This window comes from Colobus angolensis, unplaced genomic scaffold (assembly GCF_000951035.1).
Source record: "Colobus angolensis palliatus isolate OR3802 unplaced genomic scaffold, Cang.pa_1.0 Scaffold226, whole genome shotgun sequence".
NCBI classification, from domain to species: Eukaryota; Metazoa; Chordata; class Mammalia; order Primates; family Cercopithecidae; genus Colobus; species Colobus angolensis.
In genome coordinates this window covers 5,501,624-5,524,225 of record NW_012115444.1, presented here as the reverse complement: position 1 = coordinate 5,524,225, position 22,602 = coordinate 5,501,624, and the positions used below count along the sequence as shown (strand labels likewise).

The 22,602-nt window shown below is 38.0% G+C and overlaps 1 protein-coding gene across 3 annotated transcripts in view; it reads right to left on the bottom strand.

The window, feature by feature from the left end:
- RHOBTB1 (Rho-related BTB domain containing 1) overlaps positions 1-22,602 on the bottom strand; it is a 132,789-nt gene that overhangs the window by 52,376 nt on the left and 57,811 nt on the right. For 2 of the 3 annotated variants that reach the window (XM_011944109.1, XM_011944110.1), the window contains exon 3: positions 20,572-20,622. The gene's annotated coding sequence lies outside the window, so the exon portion shown is untranslated. Of the gene's footprint in view, positions 1-14,923; positions 14,996-20,571; positions 20,623-22,602 lie in introns of those variants that run through there. The other variant, XM_011944111.1, reaches the window with a different exon arrangement.

Below are 22,602 nucleotides of genomic sequence, written 5' to 3'. Positions count from 1 at the left end.
TCAGCAGAGATGCAGCCAAGTACAGATTCAAGTTACATTTTGGAAGAAGACACGCTGCAAACATCCTTCCTTTGCACTGTCTCTAAGGTGGTTTATCAAATTCTGATTTGTAATACTGACTTTTTTTTTTTTTTTGAGATGGAGTCTCGCTCTGTCGCCCAGGCTGGAGTGCAGTGGCCGGATCTCAGCTCACTGCAACCTCCGCCTCCCGGGTTCACGCCATTCTCCCGCCTCAGCCTCCTGAGCAGCTGGGACCACAGGCGCCCGCCACCTCGCCCGGCTAATTTTTTGTATTTTTAGTAGAGATGGGGTTTCGTCGTGTTAGCCAGGATGGTTTCGATCTCCTGACCTCGTGATCCGCCCGTCTCGGCCTCCCAAAGTGCTGGGATTACAGACTTGAGCCACTGCGCCCGGCCTTGTAATACTGATTATTATGTTTATATGCATTCCACTTCTACGCTACCGAGATTATACATTTTTGGCAACAGAAATTGTTATTCATCTTTAAATTCTCAAATCTTGTCACAGTGCCTGGCCTATAGGCAGCTTTCACTAAACGTTTGTTGAATTGAATATAAAAATACAGCCACTCCACCTTTCTTAGAAAGCCTTCCACCTGGGGCTGGCAGAGAACTTGCACGCAGCTATCTCTGGTGACTGATCATTAAGTTCTGTGGCCTCGAAAGCAGCAGTGTGTGGCTAAGCCTGCAGTTGGTGAGAGGAACACCTCGAGGGACATCTGTGTGGCCCATCACAAGAGCAGTGTTTGACAGATGGCATTGCACCAACCATTGCTCCCTGACAGGAAGCGCATCAGTAACCACGGGAACCACCAGAGACCAAGGACCACACCCTTTCACCAAATGGGAAGGTGGTCGTGGGGAGGAGAGCCCCAATACGTGCAGGCAGGAGGGCCTTAGGATTGGACTGGATTTAGAAAAACAAATGAGTGCTTGTTTATTTTGTTCTAGTTTCTGGAGTTGATTTATAAATCTTAATAATATTTACATATAAAAGTCTCATAAAGTTCTCATCCACTTTTAGACTTAAATATCCTAATTCAAGGGATTCTCAACGTTTTTTGGTGAGTCACTACTTGGCTGGAAAAGAAAGGAAAAAGAGAGGCACATTTACCGATTACATATGGATAATGATTTATAACATGAAAGTGAGTCTTGAATAAAGGCGTTCAGACTAAGCCCAAAAGAGCCACATCACAAAATGCAATTAGCTGGACTTCAAGACAAGATGGCAATGAAGGCACTGATGCCTTGAACCCTCCTCTACCATCATCTCACTGCAAGTAGCCTTAGTTTGTACAGATAGCAGCCTCTACAACAGTACCAGAAACTAATGGTAAAAAGTAACCATGTACCAGAAACTTGAAGGATTTCTGCCAAATTCACTTCCATGGAGCCAAGTGAGAATGTCACTGATGACCAGCAGACTGCCATGTCCACAAGGAAAAGAATTGGCCCAGGAAGTAGGCAAACATTCTTCACCACAGATGCCCATTATCTGGAGTAATGAGAGCCACACTGACTTGGGACAACGGTGAAGAAAGAAGGGTGGAGGAAGAAGGTTTCCTAGTGGCTCCAATAGGAAACCAGCCTGCTGCTATCAGCATGGAGTAAACTTGCTGACTGTCCCTTGTTGAGGATGGACCAGGTAGAGAGAACAAAGTATGGAAAAAGACGCTCTCTGTTCTGCTTTTGCTTCCTCCAGCCCACTCAACCAGACCCTTTCAGTTTTGACCCTATGACAGAACTGATTGATCTTGTGGGGTTAATGCAAGAGGGAGTCAGGTAAGGGGGTGCTGCCTCTTAAGACTGAACATTAGTATAACTTCCATGGTCACATTCCTCACTGTTGTCCTTAATTCATTCACCCTCAAAGGTTCTCTCAGCTCACATTATATTGAGTACCTTTTCTTGTCTGCTCTGGAACTGGGTGATTTCCTGGAATGCTATGAGACAGCCCTACCTTGATCTTTGACAGAGCCTATGGTTATCCAAGCATTTGGAATATACTTCAGTCCTTGGCCTTTGTGAACCTTTTGTGTATGGATAGTGTAAACAGAGACCATTCAACATATGACCTATTAAAAACCCTGAAGCATAGACATGTACAAGAAATTACCTAAAGGCACAGAAGAAAGGTCTTCCACTTAGATAAATGTGCTATATAAAACAGCAGAATAAAAACTTCAAAAATCAGATTCATGTACTTAATCATGTAAAAGAAGATAATATACATTTATAAACTAATAGCAGATGAAATTATAAGTAGGTAATGGGACGAGATAAAGAAAGACCACGTACAAATGAAATATAAGGTCACCAAATTGAAAGCCATGTCGGCAACAGTACATAGTAGACTTGAAAATGTTGTAAAATTAATTAGTGAGATACAGGTCAAGCATAAGAAGTTCTCTCTAAATAAAGATGTAAAAACAATCTTTCTTTGTCTTTACTGATGATTGACCAAAGACAATAAAGAGACTGACTGTCAAAATGCAATCTTTTGAATAGTATGCGATATGGTCGCATCTAAATCTTCATCCAAATCTCATCTTGAATTGTAGATCCCCTAATTCCCACGTGTTGTGGGAGGGACCCAGTGGGAAATAATTGAATCATGGGGGTGGTTTACCCCATACTGTTCTGGGGATAGTGAGTAAGTCTCACATGATCAAGATCTGATGTTTTTGTAAAGAGTTTCCTGCTTTCACTTGGATCTCATTTTTTCCTTGTCTGCCTTTGACCTTCCACCAGGATAGTGTGGCCTCCTCAGCCCCATGGAACATGAGTCCATTAAACCTCTTTTTCTCTAGAAACTACCCAGTCTTGGATATGTCTTTATCAGCCATGTGAAAATGGACTAATATGGTATGTGCTCCTGAGAACTAAGGAGCATAGTGTGATTTAATAGAACAAAATGTTCCCACTACAAAACAGAGGAAGGAGCAGGGAAAAGCAAGGAGGAGAAGGAGGAGGAGAAAAACAATGGAAGACTCCAAATCTATGCCTTTTTTTCACTAAAATGTTTACATATCAATGACAAATTATATAAGAATCCCATTGTATCTTATCAAAATATCTTCTAAAACTAATGGACACAAATCTCCATAAGGAAATAATGACATGAATGACTATAAATTTCACTAAGACACTATTTGAAGATTTAAAAACACATAAGAGAGTCTTAAGGATGGAAAAAGATATTCCATGCAAATAAAATCCCCCCAAAAAGAGCAGAATTGGGTATCTCTATACCAGATAAAACAGATTTCAAGACAAAAACTGTAAAAAGAGACAAAGAAGGTCATTATATAATGACAAAGGGGTCAATTAAGCAAGACGATATAGCAATGAACACTGTAGCACCCAGATATATAAGGCAAATATTATTAGAGCTAAAGAGAGAGAGAGATCCTGATATAGTAACAGCCAGGGAATTCAATACCCCACTTTCAGCATTGGAAAGATCATTTAGACAGAAAATCAAGAAAAAATATCGCTATAGACCAAATGGACCTAACAGACATTTACAGAACATTTCATCCAACAGTTGTAGAATACATATTCTTCTCCTCAGCACATGAAACATTCCCAAGGATAGACCATATGTCAGACCACAAAACAAGTCTCAAAAATTTTTAAAAAAATCATATCCAGTATCTTTTCTGACCACAATGGAATAAAACTAGAAATCAATAACAAGAGGAACTTTGGAAACTATATGAACACATGGAAATCAAACAATATGCTCTTAGATATAGTTAGGGTATTTGTCCCTGACCCAATCTCATGTTAAATTGTAATCACTAATGTTGGAGTTCGGGCTTGGTGGGAAATGTTTAGATTACGGGGGTAGATCACTTATGAACGGCTCAAGCCATCCTCTTGGTGATAAGTGAACTCGTGCTCTCAGTTCACACAAGATCTGGTCATTTAAAAGTGTGTGGCTCCTCCCCCACCCCACTCACTCTCTCTCTCTTGCTTCTGCTCTGACCATGAGACACTGCTGCTCTCCTCTCACCTTCCACCATGATTATAAGCTTCCTGAGGCCTCCCCAGAAGCTGAGGAGATGCCAGTACCATGCTTCATGTAAAGACTGCAAAACCATGAGCCAATTTAATCTTTCTTTATCATTTATTCAGTCTCAGGTATTTCTTTACAGCAACGCAAGAAAAGACTAATATGCTCCTGAATGAACATTGAGTCATTGAAGAAATTAAAAAGAAACCTTAGAAATTTATTGAAATAAATGAAAATGCAAACACAACATTCCAAAACCTATGGAATATTGCACAAATGGTACTCAGAGGAAAGTTTATTGCAATAAATGCCTACATCAAAAAAGTAGAAAAACCTCAAATAAACAACTTTGTATCTTAAAGAACTAGAAAAGCAAGAGCAAACTAAACTCAAAATCAGTAGAAGAAAATAATAAAGATCAGAGCAGAAATAAATGAAACTGAGATAAAAAGAGAAAAAATCAACAAAACAAATTTTTTTGACAAGATAAGTAAAATGGACAAACTTTTAGCCAGACTAAGAAAAAAAAAGAAGACCCAAATAAATAAAATCAGATATAAAAAAGAGATGTTACAACTGATACTGCTGAAATTCAAAGAATCATTAGGGACCATTATGTATAACTATCTGTCAATAAACTGGAAAACCTAGAAGAAATGGACAAATTCCTAGACACATGCAACCCACGAAGATTGAGCCATGAAGAAACACAAAATCTGAAGAGACCAATAACAAGTAACAGGATTGAAGCAATAATAAAAAAGTCTCCCATCAAATAAATGGCCAGGACATGGTTGGGCGTGGTGGCTCACACCTGTAATCCCAGCACTTTGCCGGGCTGAGGTGGGCAGATCACTTGAGGTCAGGAGCTCAAGACCAGCTGGACCAACATGGGGAAACCCCATCCCCCGTCTCTACTAAAAATACAAAAATTAGCTAGGTGTGCTGGTGCATGCCGGTAATCCCAGCTACTTGGGAGGCCGAGGCAGGAGAATCACTTGAACACGGAAGGCAGGGATTGCAGTAAGCTGAGATTGCACCACTGCACTCCAGCCAGGGCAATGGAGCAAGACTCTGTCCAAAATAAATAAACAAACAAACAAACAAATAAATAAGGACAGGACCTGATGGCTTCACTGCTAAACTCTCAAACACTTAAGAATTAGTAACAATCCTACTCAAGCTATTCCAAAGAATCAAGAAGGAAGGAATACTTCCAAACTTACTCTACAAGACCAGTGTTATCCTGATACCACAAACAGACAAAGACACAACAAAGAAAGAGAGCTACAGGCCAATATATCTAATACACATAGATGCAAAATTCCTCAACATAATACTAGCAAATCAAATTCAACAACACACTAAAAAGATTATTCATCATGATCAAGTGACATTCACCCCAGGGATGTAAGGATGGTTCAACATACGTAAATCAATAAATGTGACACATCATCTGAACAGAATGAAGGAAAAAAACAACATGATCATTTCAATAGATGCCAAAGAAGCATTCAGTAAAATTCAACATTCCTTCATGATAAAATTTCCCAAAAAACAGGGTATGGAAGGAACATATCTCAACACAATAAAAGCCATATATAACAGACTGACAGTATCATACTGAATGAGGAAAAAGTGAAAGCCTTTTCTCTAAGATCTGGAACAAGACTAGCATGCCCACTGTCACCACTTTTATTTAACATAATACTAGAAATTCTAGTCAGAGCAACTGGACATGAGAAAGAAATAAAGGGCATTCAAATTGTCTTGGGAGAAGTCAAATTATCCTTGTTTGCAGATGATGCAATCTTATATTTAGAAGAAACTAAATATCCCACAGAAAACGATCAGAACTGATAAACAGTAAAGTTTCAGGATATGAAATCAATATACAAAAATAAGTAGCATTTCTATATGCCAACAATGAACAATCTGAAAAAGAAATCAAGAAAGTAATCCAATTTATCATAGTTACAAATAAAACAAAATGCCTAGAAGAAGTGAAAGTTATCTAAAATGAAAACTATGAGACATTGAGGACACAAAAAATGGAAAGTTACTCCATGTTCATAGATAGGAAGAATCAATATTGTTACAATGCCTATACTACCCAAGGCAATCTACAGATTCAGTTGAGTCAAGTGTTAGTTTCCTTTGGCAACACCCTTACAGACACACCCAGGATCAGTACTTTGCATCCTTCAATCCAGTCAAGTTGACACTCAGTATTAATCATCACTGCTATCCTAAGCAAAAAGAATAGAGCTGGAGGCATCATATTATCTGACTTCAAATTACACTACAAAGCTATAGTAACCAAAAAAGCATGGGACTGGCATAAAAACAGACACACTGACTAATGGAAGAGAACAGAGAACCCAGAAATAAATTCCCACATTTACAGCCAACTTATTTTTGACAAAGGTGCCGAGAACATACACTAGGGAAAAGGCAGTTTCTTCAATAAATGGTGTTGGGAAAACTGGATATCCACAAGCAGAAGAATGAAACTAGACCCCTGTCTCATGCCACATACAAAAATTAAATCAAAATAGATTAAATACTTATATCTAAGACCTCAAACTATGAAACTATTATAAGAAAACATTGAGGAAACACTCCAGGACATTGGGCTGGGCAAAGATTTCCTGAGATCACACAGCAAAAACAGACAAATGGGATTACATCAAGCATAGCAAATGAAACAATAAAGTAAAGAAACAATCCACAGAATGGGAGAAAATATTTGCAAATTACCCATCTGACAAGGGATTAATAACCAGAACATATAAGGAGCTCAAATAACTCAACAGAAAAAAAATCCAATTTAAAAATGGTAAAAGAACTGCATAGATATTTCTTAGAAAAGGATGTACAAATAGCTAACGCATATATGGAAAAATGCTCAACATCATTAGTCATCAGAGAAACACAAGTGAAAACTACAATAAGATATAATCTCACCCCAGTTAAAATGGTTTTTATGAAAAAGACAGGCAATAATGATTGCTGGTGAGGATGTAGAGAAAGGGGAACCCTTGCAAGCTGCTGGTGAGAATGCAAATTAGCACAGCCATTTTGGAAAACAATATGGATGTTCCTCAAAAAACTAAAAATCAAACTCTCTTATGATCCAGCAATCCCACTGCTGGGTATATATCCAAAACAACAAAAAAAGGAAAATTAGTATATCAAAGCGATATCTGCATTCCCATGTTTATTGCAGCACTACTTATAATACTAAGATATAGAATAAAATCTGTGTCCATCAGCAGATGAATGGATAAGAAATCCTGTTGTTTGAAACAACATGGATGGAACTGAAGGATATTATGTTAAATAAAATAAACTAGGCACAAAAAAGACAAATATTTCATGTTCTCATTCATATATAGGAGCTAAAAAAAATTCGAGCTCATGGAGGTAGAGAATAGAATAGAATGGTGGTTAGCAGAGGCTGGGAAGGGTAGTGGAAAGGGGGACAGAAAGGGTAAAAAATACAGTTACACAGAAGGAGTAAGATCTAGAGTTTGGTAGCATAATGGGGCAACTATAATAAATTAACAATAATTTATTGCATATTTTAAAATAACTAAGAGTGGAATTGGAATGTTTCTAACACAAAAAAATGATAAACGCTTGAAGTTATGGATACCCCAATGTATTAGTCTGTTCGCACATTGCTATAAAGAATTGGGAATGGGTAATTTATAAAGAAAAGAGGTGTAGCTGACTCACAGTTCTGCAGGCAGTATAGCAAGCATGGCTTGGGAGGCCTCAGGAAACTTACAATCATGGTGGAGGGCGAAGGGGAAGCAAGCGTGTCTTCACATGGCAGCAGGAGAGAGAGAACCAAGGGGTAAGTGCTACACACTTTGAAACAACCAGATCTCCTGAGAACTCCACTATGAGAACAGTAAGGGGGAAGTTTGCCCCCATGATTCAATCACCTCCAACCAGGCCCCTCCTTCAACATGTGGGGATTACAATTGGATATGAGATTTGGGCGGGGACACAGAACTAAACCATATCACCCAGTTACCATGATTTGATTATTATACATTTTATGTTTGTAGCAAAATATCACACGTACCCCATAAATATGTACAACTAACATGCATCCATAATACTTGAAAATGAAAAATTAAAAAAACAGATTCTTGAAAGAAAAAGAACATAATAATAAATTTCTGACTTGGGTCAAATTGATATTTATATGAAAGCAACATAAAGCTGTTCTTACATATCAAAGACTCAGGTAAAAAAACCCAAGTTCCCTTAAGGAAACTGCTCAAAGATACTAGCCAAAACACCTAGAGATAACTGAAAATTAAATACTAAAAACAAACAAAGGCATCAAGTCTTTAAAGAACTATGGAAACCAAAGCCAATAAAAACGTAAGATCATCCTATGTAGTTATTTTGAATTTGGTTACAAAATGGTATAGAAAAAGTATCTGCCAGAGATAATCTAGAAGGTTACAAAAGGCCAATTCGTAGTAGAAGTCACATGAACCTTCACAGACCAAAAGACATAGAATAAAATGAAGAAAACTTTTTAAGTATAAGGAGAAACTCACAACAATAACAAATGTATGGGACAAAAAATCAGAATAAAGCAATGTCAGATTAAGAAAGTGAAAATAAACAACACATGGGGGATGTGAATAACAAATACTAAGGCTAAATTAATAAATATCCCACATTTTTAAACCTATAAAAAGATAGCTTTCTTTCAAGTGTTCTTGGCACATTTAAAAAGCTGACCACATACTGGGCCATAAGGCCCCAAATCCCCCAAAGTGTAAATTGTTGTCAACCAAATTCTCTGCCCACAAAGAAGTAAATGAAACAATTGAAAGGAAAAGCTCTATAACATGAACAAAAAATCTCAACCCTTGTAAATTTAAAAAATACTTTCTAATATATCCATCTAAAGTAATAATTTATAAATGGGAAATATTTTAAAAGCAAACATATTTACCACGTCTTTAAAAAAAATGAAAACAACCTATGACAAGTGAGGGAATGATTAAGATACTTGCTAAGTGATATTAGGCAAATTAATCTGTCGGAGCCTGTATTTTCTTATCTGTAAACTGGGAATAATTATCTCCTTCCATGGGTTGTTGTGAAGATTATATTAGATAATGCTTGTGAAATATTTCAACCACTGTGCTTAGTATCAAGAGAACATCAGTACGTCTTATCTATTAAGATTGTCATCGAAGTTATGCTTATGATGAGTCTGCAATAATCCAGAGAAATGCTGATATTGTTCAGGGGAAAGTGTGGAATAGTAATATGAAATACATTCGACTGAAACAACAGTAAATAAGTATGTGTAACCCAAATAAAATTGTGCCTCACTCACTCACCTGAAGCACTGTCTTAGCACAGTGACAAAGCAAAAGAAACACAAACTGATTCTTAGAAAGCTGTGAACCATGTAGCTGCTTATGAATAGAGAGGTGTGGCTTACCTCACCTGTTACACGTCTTACAGTGAACCTCCTGAAAAAGTCTCTTTGAAATGTTGCCCTCTGGAGTCTCACCTTTCATGACAACTGCTCAAATCTGTCTTTCTGCCTCTCAGGACCTGGGATCTCTTCCCTTCAGGTCCTTCTTCATCCCTTCTTACAGGGCTAGCCATCATTCTCTGCTTGTCTTACTTGCATTCCCATCCATTACTTCCCTCTGACAAATAAACAAATATTTCTTGGGACTTACCCTTTTTTAAGGGGGTTGGGTTGGTTTTACTATGTGACTATTTAAAATTCAATAACTGTATCTCTGTCATGGAACAGGAAGCAACATTGACATTTTCCCTCTGCAACAACAATACATGAAAAACAAAACAAACTGGAAGGAAATACACTAGAAAGCAACACTAATTGTTTCTGGACAATGAGGCTATAACTTGTTCCTGCCATTTTCTACTTTACTTTTGATTTCAAATTTTCTACAATGCACATGTCTTACTTTTTAAAAAAATGTGAGATAAAATCCACATGCTACACAACTTATTCTTTTAAAGTATACAATTCAGTGGTGTTTATGATATTCACAGGGTGGTGCAACCATTCCTGCTATTTAATTCCAGAATATTTCCATTATCCCCCAAAGAAACCTTGTATCCACTAGCAGTCATTCTCTATTCTCATTCGCCTCAGCTCTGGCAACCACAAATCTACTTTCTGTCTCTACAGATTTTCCTATTCTGGACACTTCATGTGAACGGAATCATGCAATATGTGGCCTATTGTGTCTGTCTTCTTTCACTTCGTGTAGTATTTGCAGTTTCATCCATATTGTAGCACCTTTCAGTACTCCATTACTTTTTATGGCTGAATAATATTCTTAGACATATTATTTCTATAATGAGAAAGACGTTTTAGCTTTTTAAAAACTAATGGATAGATTAAGTATAACCCTTGATTGTCACTTCTACTAAGAGTACAACCCAATCATAACATATGATTTTTGATAACACATAAATTGTTTTTCAAAATCATATGTATATAAAAAGCATAGAGAGTCTGCTAAACCTGTTTCTTTCTCTGACTCAAGCTCTCACATAAAACAAAAACCCCACAGGAATCAAAATGATGTTTTTCTGAATATCAAACACAGAAATTGAACCATATAAAAAGACAGCTGTGGATATTCAGGACAAACACATACAATTCTATCTCAAACAGAAGATGAAAAATTCTTGGCTTTTAAATCTTGAGCATTCAAAGGGAATACTTACGGTAACTGAAATGAGCAATTTTAAAAAACTGGAAACACCGTACATGAAATATTCTGTGGCAATCAATTGTAGTTAAAGATAATCTAAGCTCAGATCAATATAGCATAATTCAGCTTTACATTCATTAAGAAGAAAGTAGTTCCAAATTTGTTGGTATGCATGCCATGTATGTATTTGTGTACCTGGAAATCACAAACACATAAATATTGATGCACACTCAGTGCCCAAATTTAACATTGCAATCTTTACTTGGAAAGGCAGACTTCTACACATTTTCAGTGACAAGGGAGACATCCTGATGGAAGCTAACAGTAGCTAGCTCATATAAAGTAATGATTCACACAAACATAGAATTCTGTAAAGGAAGGACTTACCCTGGACATAAAATGTGAGGTGTTTTAAACACACTGAGGGTGGAGTTGGGTGGTGACCAGTAGTAGGGCACTGGTGGTGTACTGGTTCTTGATCTAGGTGCCAGTTACATAGGTATGTTCAGTTTGCAAAAAGTCATCAAGATGGACATTTGTGAACTGCATACATTTCTCTATGTGTTATACTTCAACACTTTCTTAAAGTAAAGAAAAAGAAAGAAAGAAAGAAACAAGAAACTCTACACATTGATTTTGGAGGCCCTATCATCCTCATGGGGGTGGGGTTTAGCTAAGAGCTGGATGGGGAAGCTTTGTCAAGAACTAATAATCAAAATATTGGTCAAGTCTTTAGAGATGGCAAAGTTGTAAGCGCTCATTTGAGAAAGCTAATACCAAGGCTGTAGACTGTGGGTGTTTAAAAACCCATACTCATGAAGAAAAGTCTCCACAGCCTTCTGTAGTAAGTTACTCATTGAAAGCATTCTCTAAAGATGTTACCAGGTTAGCTTCTGGAGCAGCAGGGTGACCACCTGCTGTGGTCTTCTGATACAATGACAATCAAGCAATCGTATGTAAACATTTATGAGACTATCATGTGCTCGTTAGGACTAGGCTGTGCTTTGATTCAGGCAAAGGAAGAAACATTTTTTCAGGTTTTCACAGCAAAGTTAGACCATAAATGCAAAAGTGCTGGTGGAAAATTAACCAGACTTCTTAAGATCTCTTACTTTCCAGCTAGTATTTTTCAGGGCATGTTCCTATATAGGTAGAAATTATTACATGAAAGATTGTACAATTTTAAAAAGCAAGATGAAGCACTGTTTGTGGAAGTGGAAAATGATACCAGTCTGGAGTGCGACTAGAAATTTTAAGTCAAAAGACTTTAAAATATCGTAACTTTCATCCAATTTTAAGGTTTTATTCCTGGAAAAACAACAAATGTATAGAAAAAGATTTCATTTAAAGAATGTTCATCAGCTGGGTATGGTGGCTCAAACCTGTAATCCCAGCACTTTGGGAGGCCAAGGCAGGCAGATCACGAGGTCAGGAGTTCGAGACCAGCCTGGCCAACATAGTGAAACCTCGTCTTTACTAAAAATACAAAAATTAGTTGGGTGTGGTGGCACACGCCTGTAGTCCAAGTTACTTGGGAGGTTGAGGCAGGAGGCGGTGAGCCGAGACCACGCCATTGCACTCCAGCCTGGGTGACAGAGTGAGACTCTGTCAAAAAAAGAATGTTCATCATCATATCACTATTTGTGGAAACAAAAATAACTTTAGAAGTCCAAACACAGGAGATGGGTTAAAGAAAAATGAATATATGTCCACCAAAAATGTGTTATAGGAGTATACTTATTGTTATATTAAGATGTTCATGATAAATCTTTAAATTAAAAAAGATTAAAAAATTTACAGAATAACACCACTCCTTAAAAATTATGTGCCTAAATACACACAAAAAGATTGAGATAGAGATATACTAAAATACTAATGCCAACATCTTTTATAGGATAGGATTATAATTCATTTTAATTTTTTTATTTTTCTCATCTATATATTCCATCTCTTCTATAGTGAACATATGTTCTTTGTGAAACAAAGAAATTTTACACAAAAGAGGGCATGGAGGTAGGAAAACAAGGAAATAAAATACCTTTGTGTGTGAGAAAACACTCTTCCTTCATTATGTGAAATTAACATCTACTCTTGACCTTCTCTCTGTGTACCTTAAGAACTTTGTGTGAAATGTCTTTTATATGGTAGGGAACAGCCTTGCTGCTCCTGGACCCTTCTTTTCAATCCTGAGCAGATGTCCCACTCATCAATATATCATCTTGGAGTTCCTGGTTATTCAGTTCCCTTTACTTCTATCAAAGGAACTAATACCTCAATAGGCCCAACCACGAAAACTACATAGCCCCTCAGCCTAGAGCAATGCAACAAGGATATACCTGTTGCATGCTAGGTGTAGGAACAAGGCCATGGGAAAACATTCTCTAATCTTTCCAGATCAAGTCATGAGACTTTGAGAGATTTCAGTAGTCATGTCAGAAAATAGTCCCTGGTCTACTTCAAATAAATAGAGTTTAAAGAATATTAGAATCTGATCTAAGGGTTCATTGTTGACTTTTGTTTGATACACACAAAGGGAAACAAGTTCCTTTACTTGAAGCCTCTTTCCAGGAGCTTTAATGATCAGCTGCCAAATTTAGCCTTTGGCTCCATGTCCACTGTGTTGATTATTCTCCCATGCTTACTGAAGTGAGGCCAAATCTCATCCCTATTTAGAGAGAACAAATGCAGATATCTTGATGAAATGGAGAGCTAGTGAACCTGTATTGTAAAGAGCCAGGAGAACATACTCTAATGAATGGAAGCACATGGGCCTCACGGCTTATGTTTTAAAAGTACGTTCACATGAAATGATCAATGGCCGTGGGGGTGTTATATGAGACATAGAGAGGAGGGGAAGATACAGAGAAGGCAGTCAAGACTGGCTGCTCATTAGACTCACTGGGGGATTTGTTTTGTTTTGCATACTGCTATCTGTACAAGAATGTTCTTGGCAGCACTATCCAAAATAGCCAACAACTGGAAACAACCCATCAACAGTAGAATGGATAAAAAATAATAAAGTGAGGACTATTTATACAATGGAATATTATACACCACTAAAAATGAGTGAACTGCTACATTTTTACTGTACTTTACGTGTACTGCTACATACATTATGGATGAATCTCAGAAACATAATATTGAAGCCAGGCACAAAAGAATACATAGGATATGATTTCATTTATATAAAGTTCAAAAGCAGACAAAATGAATGTATGGTATTAGAAGTCAAGATAAGGGTTACATTGATTGGGTAGTGGCTGGATAGGGGCATGAGAAGGGCTTCTGGGTGCTGGTAATGTTCTGTTTCTATATTTAGGTGCTGGTTATGTGAGTGTATTCAATTTAGGAAAATTTTTTATATACTTATAATTTGTTTTTCAAATATAAGACATACTTCGATAAACCGGTTTTAGTTCAGATTCCTGGGCCCTAACATGGATCTACTAAAACTGTGGGCTCTAAGTTCTTTGAGGTATTCAGTGTAAAGCAAGGTTGGGAATCACTACACCAGATGATCTATATCCATTGGTGTGCAGAAGCCAGTCCCTACTAGCCCACAAGAACTAGCTGCTAAATGTTTAGGAATTTTGCAGGCCCATTAGTGCCAGTATTAAAAATTAAATTACATCAATTTACAATTACATAAATTATACTAAAAACAAAGATAATAAGTACTCAAAACGCATCACTTTCTAGTTATTTCTGTTTACTATTATCTATATTTTGAGGCTATTCATGCCAATTTTATCTACATGGTGAAAGTACAATACAATGGTGTGACACCGCATCATCTCTTTCCAACTCTGTGCTCAGCCACATCAGCAGCTTGAAATTGGACGTGGTGGGAATATTTACACCACAGAAATCAGCAGCCACTACCAATCAGTGCTTGCTTTATTGTTCTAGATCTAAGAAAATAATTTAAAACTGTTAATAATGGAGATTAAACTTAAAAGTGTGCTATATGTGTAGGTGTTGCACTATGAATAGTACGTTTGAAAAATATTCTTTCAGTATTAAAAATTGTCATCCGGTTCAGCAAGGAAGTGGTTCACATCACGGATGAACGAGTAGAGTTCTGACATATGTCTTTGATGTTTCACTTTTGTCTTACTGATCAACATAAAAGAAAATACCTGCCAGCATTTATATGGGAGCTGCACCCCTTAATCAACTGCAACATAGGTTGGCCTATGGATAGAAGAGTTCTGCAAAAAACAACAAAAGCATACTGTGAGACCTAACTGGCTATACTGAATTTACAATAACTAGTATTACAGAGTTTATTATTATTTGTAAACAGTGTACTACACATTCTTTACGTCACTAAAATTTATGTCAATTTGTGTATGCACATACATGCATTTTACTTTTTTCCAGGAGAGCTGGTTGATTTACCAGGTCATCACCACCTACACCCCTCCTATGTTTAAGATTCCATGACTCTCTATTACGGTTTAAGAAATAAGCAAACAAAATAAGGTCTGGTTATGGCCTATTAAGCATGAATTTCAGCATAAGATATAGTAACCACTGTTCTTTAGGACCTCATGACTCAAAGTGCGGTCCACAGACCAGCAGCACTGGCATCAATGCGGAGCTTGTTAGAAATGCATGATCTCAGGCCCCATCCCAGAATTACTGAATCAGAATCTGCACTTTAACAAGATGCCCATTCTTGTTGTACACACATGAAAGCTTGAGCACAGCTTTAAAAGCAATTAACTCCTTGGTAAAAATAAAAACTTACATATAATCATTTTGAGATTAGTAGAAGGTTAAGGACAATATAGCAACTGGTGAGTTCTCAGCATCTAGCCCCAGTTCAGCCACTTCACAGCACTGGGAAAGACATATACTTGCTACTTTTAAATTTGAAGAAAAGGACATCCATCTTGCAATATGCATTTACCAAATATTAAAAGTGAAATTGCACCATCAGGATAATAAAGTCTATTCTAGGCCACTTGGATTATTACTAAAAAAGGAAAAACAGGTACAAGTATTTAAAAAAATATATCAAAGCAGTAGCTTTCCTCCACATATGTGATGAATTGGAGGTGTTGGCAAGGACTCGGTTCCAAAAGTCCAAAGCAGGGCAGCAAGTGCCACATGACAAAATGTGGCAGCTGGGGAGAGGAGTGCAGACAACACTTCCCAGCGATGTAATTTAGGCCAGGGTACTTATCAAGTGCTGCCAGTGAAATGGGGAAATTGTGGTGTTTATGCTTTTCCTATCAACGTATCAGTCAGCAACACATGACAAAAAGAAAAGGCAGGAGCAGCATACCTCAAATACTCAATACTACAATGAATTGAAATGAAGGTAGGAAAGTCTCATTTCAAAATTGAAAGCAAAAATTTTCTACTGGCAATAATATTCTCCGGAAATATTTCTTAGTTATCTGGCTGGAAATAGTGGCTTTGAGATACAAAGTTCCACGTAGAACACACGTTAGCTACTTAGGAACAGTGTCTGGAAGAAAATGAGAGCCACAAATCTGCAAAAGCAGCTTGTTATTAGTTTGCAGCAGAAACTAAGGCAATAAAATAATTCAATGCAAGTAAATTTTGGCAACCTTAGAGCGTGAAGAAAACAAATGTAATGGAGACTGGGCCACTGGAACCCAGAGAGACCACTGGGCCTGTTGTGTTCAAGAAAAAAAGGTTCCTATAACCATTCCTTGCAAATCAGAATTCAAATGACTCCAGTAAATTTAGAGACAAAATGATACAACTGCCCTAATATGTTAAAACACTTTCTTTCGACATACTCTAGGAAGGCTAAGAAGAGAGCTAACCCTTATTGAGCACTTACTATGTGCTTTACATGCATGAGGCTTTTATAACATCCTCATAACCCTCTGACAGGGGAGGGGATACTGTTCCCATTTTACAGTTGAGGAAAGTAAGGTCATATTTCACCTAAGTTGTATAGTTAATGAAAAGCCAGAGTTTGGTCAAAATGAAAAAGCGCCAAACAGATCACATAACAAAGACAGCTTGGAAGGGTTCTTGTAACAAAGACAGCTTAGAAGGGTATATGTTTTGAATAAGAGAAAAAGACTATTTTATCTCAGCACCACCGAAGACAAGTGAGGTTTCTCCTAGTACCCACCATATCTTTACACGACTAGAATTCTCTTATCAGCATTTCTGGATGTACCTTGGGTTTCAGATGTATATCATACTTGCTAGTTGTATTTCAGGCTACATTGGAAGATTTAGAAGACTTGGCACTTTTCAGGCAATGTTATGTAATGGAACCGGGCTTTGGCTGGGACTTGGAAGCCTGGGTTCAGTTCAGACTGTGTCACTTATTGACTATGAGAGTAGTCAAGTTACGTTGCTTCTCTGGGTGCCAGTGTTTTCCATTCACATGAGGTTGGGCTAGGTATCCTTAATAAGGACATTCCTGGCTCCATGATTCAACTCTCTATGACCCAACTGTTTAAGATTGTGACAACTTCCATCAAAATACATTAAAAATGACCTAAACAGTTAGCCAATTTATCTAGGCAAAAATGTTATGTAGTTCAAATTTAAATACAAAATTTAGAAAGTAGAAACAAACCCAGAAGAATAACTTCTATACTCCAACATCTGCAAGAGTAACCTGGAATGAAATGGTTTAAAGTGTTGTTTTTGGTGGTGGGTTGGGGGAGGTGTTATTTAGAGCAAATATATGTTCAAGTTCTTAGACAGCATTGGGTACAAATCCAAACTCTGTTTCCTAGTAGTTCTTTAACATCTCTGAGTTCCATTTCTTGCCTCTGTAAAGTTGGAATTGATAATGAATATTAGCTGCAATTTAGTTAACGTGTCTGGCATCTAGTAGGGGCATAAATGCTAGTTTATTGTTATCACAGCAGTCATTAGGGGTTTGGTCTATGGTTGGGTAACAATTCAAAGGAAATTTCTCCACAGAGAGATGGAACCTAAGATCATAACCTTATTAACACTGGGAACTTGCCATTAACCTGTGTCTATGCAATAAATAAACTCAGGTGCACAGTGGAGACATGTAATTGCTTTCTTCTAGACCTATTGGCATCGCTTTCTTTGTAAAACTTGCTAATTCGTTCTCTAGTGGATAAAGCCCGATCAGAGGCATGCTGATGTATTTGATGACAGAGCTCAAGGAAGTTTCTGAAGACAGGAGTGTCCTGGGACATCTGGAAAAAGTGACAGTCATAATCACATGTCCATCCTTTTTGGCGTCTTTTTTTTTTTTTTTTTTTTTGAGGCGGAGTCTCGCTCTGTCGCCCGGACTGGAGTGTAGTGGCCAGATCTCAGCTCACTGCAAGCTCCGCCTCCCGGGTTTACGCCATTCTCCTGCCTCAGCCTCCGGAGTAGCCGGGACTACAGGCGCCTGCCACCTCGCCCGGCTAGTTTTTTTTTGTATTTTGTATTTTTTTTTTAGTAGAGACGGGGTTTCACCGTGTTAGCCAGGATGGTCTCGATCTCCTGATCTCGTGATCCGCCCGTCTCGGCCTCCCAAAGTGCTGGGATTACAGGCTTGAGCCACCGCACCCGGCCCCTTTTTGGAGTCTTTTGCCAGTTTTCCAATATCTGTCCTATGGGCACAAGGAACAAAAGGTGCCAGGAAAAGGAGGAAGTGGGTTCTATTTGTTTACAAACTAAATATAAAAAAATTCTGATGCTAACAAATAACTAATCTGTAAATATCCCATCCATTGGAGTTATTGCTTCTTGACCCTTCCCCCAAAAGGTTTCCCTTTCCTTTCCCTCTTCCCTGCTGCCCACACACTCACCCATCTCCTGCCCTCATCTACACACACTTTTTGGAACTCATTTTTCCCTCCCTCTCCAAGTTTTGTTTTGGTCTTGTGATGTTGGTGGGAAGCCTGGTGGAGAAGAGAAGCATTCAAATCACCTATGCTCTTTAAACCCTAAAACATGAAGCCAGAGGGAAACTTGAATGGCCTATTTTCTAAAAGGAAGACCAAGAGAAAGTTTTAAACATTTCTCTGTTTTCTACAGGTATATTTCTTGAGCAAAAAATGGCAGAATTTCAAATGTTTCCAGCCATTTTAAAAGAGATAAGTCATGTATACTAATCAAAACCTTATGAAATTCAAAAGAGAAAACAAATGATTGCTAAATGATTATTATTAGAGATACCATGCTAATTCCTAGACCTCTTTTGTTCATAATGTTATATGATTCAAAGTATAATTTTAGTGCTTAAAATTATAGGTTTGTGGTTGCTATATTTATATTGATATTTTTATATAAAATATCGATATTTTATATAAAACTAGCTAAGAAGGATTAACAACTGTTACAAATTACTTTATGAAAAGAAAGAGGGAAGAAAGGAAGTAGGGGAACAGAAGAGAGAGAAGCCTGCCAATTCAGGCAAAACCTGAAAAAGGCTTGCTTAATATTTGGTTGTTATCAGGACTTTGGTTAGGATTTATCTATTATGTATCCCAATCCATCTATGTGGTGCCTTTCAGACAAACTGAGGTTCCAGGAAAAATCCAGTACTTTTAAACATTATGCCAAATTATTATGCTTTCTAAGACGCTGTGCAGATTCAAACAGCTCACAATTTTAGGTTACTATGCTTGTGAAGCAATAACATCTTTGAGTTTGAGATACTGCAATTTAGCGGTTCTGGATGACTACATAATCTCTCCCTGTTGGGTTGAAATTCTACATTCTACCCTTTCCCAAACTCTCACCGATTAATCATCTACCCAGACAAAAAAATGTGCTTGGAAATTTTTTTCATGCATATATGGAATTGCAAAGTAATTCCACAGAGTGGAAAATGCTGAACTTCTCATAAATGTACTACTGATCCCCAATTCAGCCTTCTGGCAAGTATAATCTTGATTTATTCTCTATTGTTTCATACCTGAATGTTTAACATCTTGCCTTTTAAATCTTCCATAAAATCTTCAAGGCCAGAGACCCCACAATAAAAACTTTCTTATATCTTTGACAGTGTCATGCCAGAAAGTACACATGAATACTTACAATTTCACTAATTTACTTAAGAGAATAGAATTTATTATTTTGCAACAGCTGGGCCATTATTATTATATGTTATTATAGTAATTACCAAGTTATCTTAGACAAGTCACTTAACCTTCTTTGTCTTCAGTTCCCCTAGTGGAAAACAATTTTTCAACTAGAGAGTTTAGGTCTTAGGGTGAGACAAAAACTTTTAAAAAAATCCTATTTGTGCCATTTAATAGAAGTAAGAATTGAACATATTATTTAATGTCTCTAAACTTCCAACTCCTCACCTGTAGTCTGGACCTCAAGATAGTGGTTTCACCTCCCAGAGACTTTTTTTTTTTCTTTTTGTAGCAGAATAAGACTATTAATATAAAGAATGCAGCACATTACCTGAACCACGATTCATGCTCAATAAGTCAATTATTATTATATCAAGTTTCTTCCACCCCAGAGTGCTAAGATTAGCATAGAAGTAAACCCTCAATTATCAAGCACCCAGATCCCCAGTATTCTCAAGCGTGGGCACCATTCTGATGCCTAAAGCGAAAAATAAAACATCATATGAAGGATAAACTGGTTTGAGGCCCATATTTGTACCATGGTACTCACAGAGTAAGCAATAGTTTTAATAATCATTGAACTCATGACATTCAAAACTGAGTCCATAAAAAAGTCAAAGACAAAATTTTTAAAAGACAAATGATTAAGAAACCTGTTCTGAAATGCATGCTGAAAATTAGATACAGAATGTTACCAATCTATAGTCATGGGTTTGCACAAAGACACTGACCTGGCTTGCTGGAAGTGAAGAACAGAACACTCGGCTCACAGCTGGACTTACCTACATAAAAGAGAGAAATACTTTATAAATTCTACTGCCTGCCAGGAGTACATGGGGAGCCACTAAAATTTTCAACATACGTTGTTTTCTTTTTTTTCCCCCGAGAAAGGGAAGAATCTGCTTTACTTTTGCTAAGTGCCAGTGTTAATGTGGCATTTCTTAGGGTCAAATACATCCTGAAATAGCTAGGTTAACATTTTGCAGGATTTGTGAAAATATATTTTTGAGCACTTGGGACGATACCAAAAAAAAAAAAAAACCCAAAAAACATTTGGCCGCAAACCGATAGGTAACAATGAAAATCTTACAGGCATTTTACAATACAGAAGTCATAGATGTGGTCGTCCTATTCAAAATAGCATTTTTAGACAATATAATCATAATTAAAAGACCAAACAATTTTGTTTTTTCCTGTTGTATTTGTATAACTTATCATTTGTATTATTGAGCCAATAACATCAAACTGTTACATGTGTTTCTATTTCCACCTGTGTGATCACACAGCTTGCGTTATGCACTTAAAAAATTTTGCACTGTCTTCAAACTCTGGGAAAGCAATAATGGGCAAAATTAGTATATTGACTATGATGTTCTTGCTTCCTAATGATTTTCCAAAGCCTTCTGTACTAGGATCAACTGGTTAAAGCTTTTTCCCATTAGCATGTCCAAATATGATCCAGGAATCTCAGAGGAAACCATGTTTAATATAATAATTTACTGCCCACTCCACCTGTGGAGCAGAATGCAGACACTATTTATACTGAAAAGAGCTTGTGTTTATTTTCTAGCAACCAGTGACTCTCTTAGGCATCTACAAGGTTACTGGAAATGAAACGTAGTTCCAAATTTCTAAATAGCGTTTGTAAACAAACTTACCAGAGTATGTTTAAAAAGGTCTAAGGCTTGCTAAGACCAAACAAACACAGCCTATTGACTATTTACTATCTGCTGCTCGTCAGAGGACTTATACAAGGATGCAACCACCGATAACGGTATTTTTTTTTTTCGGTTTAGCTTATGTTAGTGTAGAATGTACACCACAGCCTCGGTTGGGGGTGGGGGAGCCCCAAACCAGTGAAATCTCAAGCTGAGCGTTTGGCTGGAGTTCAACAAGGCTCAGTGAACAGCACAGGATGGGGAAGTTCAAAGTCAGGGCGACTCTTTTGGTCTTAACTTCCTAGATTTTCCTAGATCTGGGTGCCTCTGTGTATATGTTAACCTTCATGCATTTTTGCCCCCAGCAAATGTGTACAGTCAGCTCCAAAGGCACAGCTTGTGTGCTAACGTGCAAAGCCAAGTCAAAACCCTGTGCTTGGCGCTCCCTTCTAACTTTTTGGCTTGTCCAAGTCTAAATATTGACATTGCTCCTCAGTTGAGATGTTTGATACTGCTGGGGATGGAAACGGTGCAGCTAACAGTAGGATCTAATGATATATTTTTACATAGTTGTGCCTGCCTTCCACTTCCTTTCGGGGGGCAGAGGGCTGGATTCTCTTGCCTGCACATCTCCCCTTGGTTGTCTTCCCCAAAGCTGAGCACACACAGACAAGGTAAGGTGTTCTGCGAGCCCCTCATGGCAGCTTCTCCTGTTGTCACAGCAACTCACAACAGACTCCAGAGACACGGGGTTGCGGGGGAGGGGAGGGGAACGCCAAACTGTGGGCTGGTCAGTCAACTCTCAAGAGGGTGCAAGCGCCAAAGGGGCTAGCTTATGCCCCTGTTCGGGTCCTCCGGTCCCCGCCCTGCCTCCCCACACTGGCCTTCGAAGGGGAAGCGCCTTCTCGTCGGCGCGGCACCACCCCCTCCCTGGCGCAGCCAGCCTGATAAGGGTGCCTGTTGTACATTTTCTCAGCTCCAAGTTAGGGGTGCGGCTGTGCGGGCGCTCCTAGAAATCTCTTGTGCTCGCCTCTGATGGGAGGGTTCCTGGCCTCTCGGAGAGGCGAGGGCGGCCCCCCTAGCGGTTCGGTCCCACAACTCTCT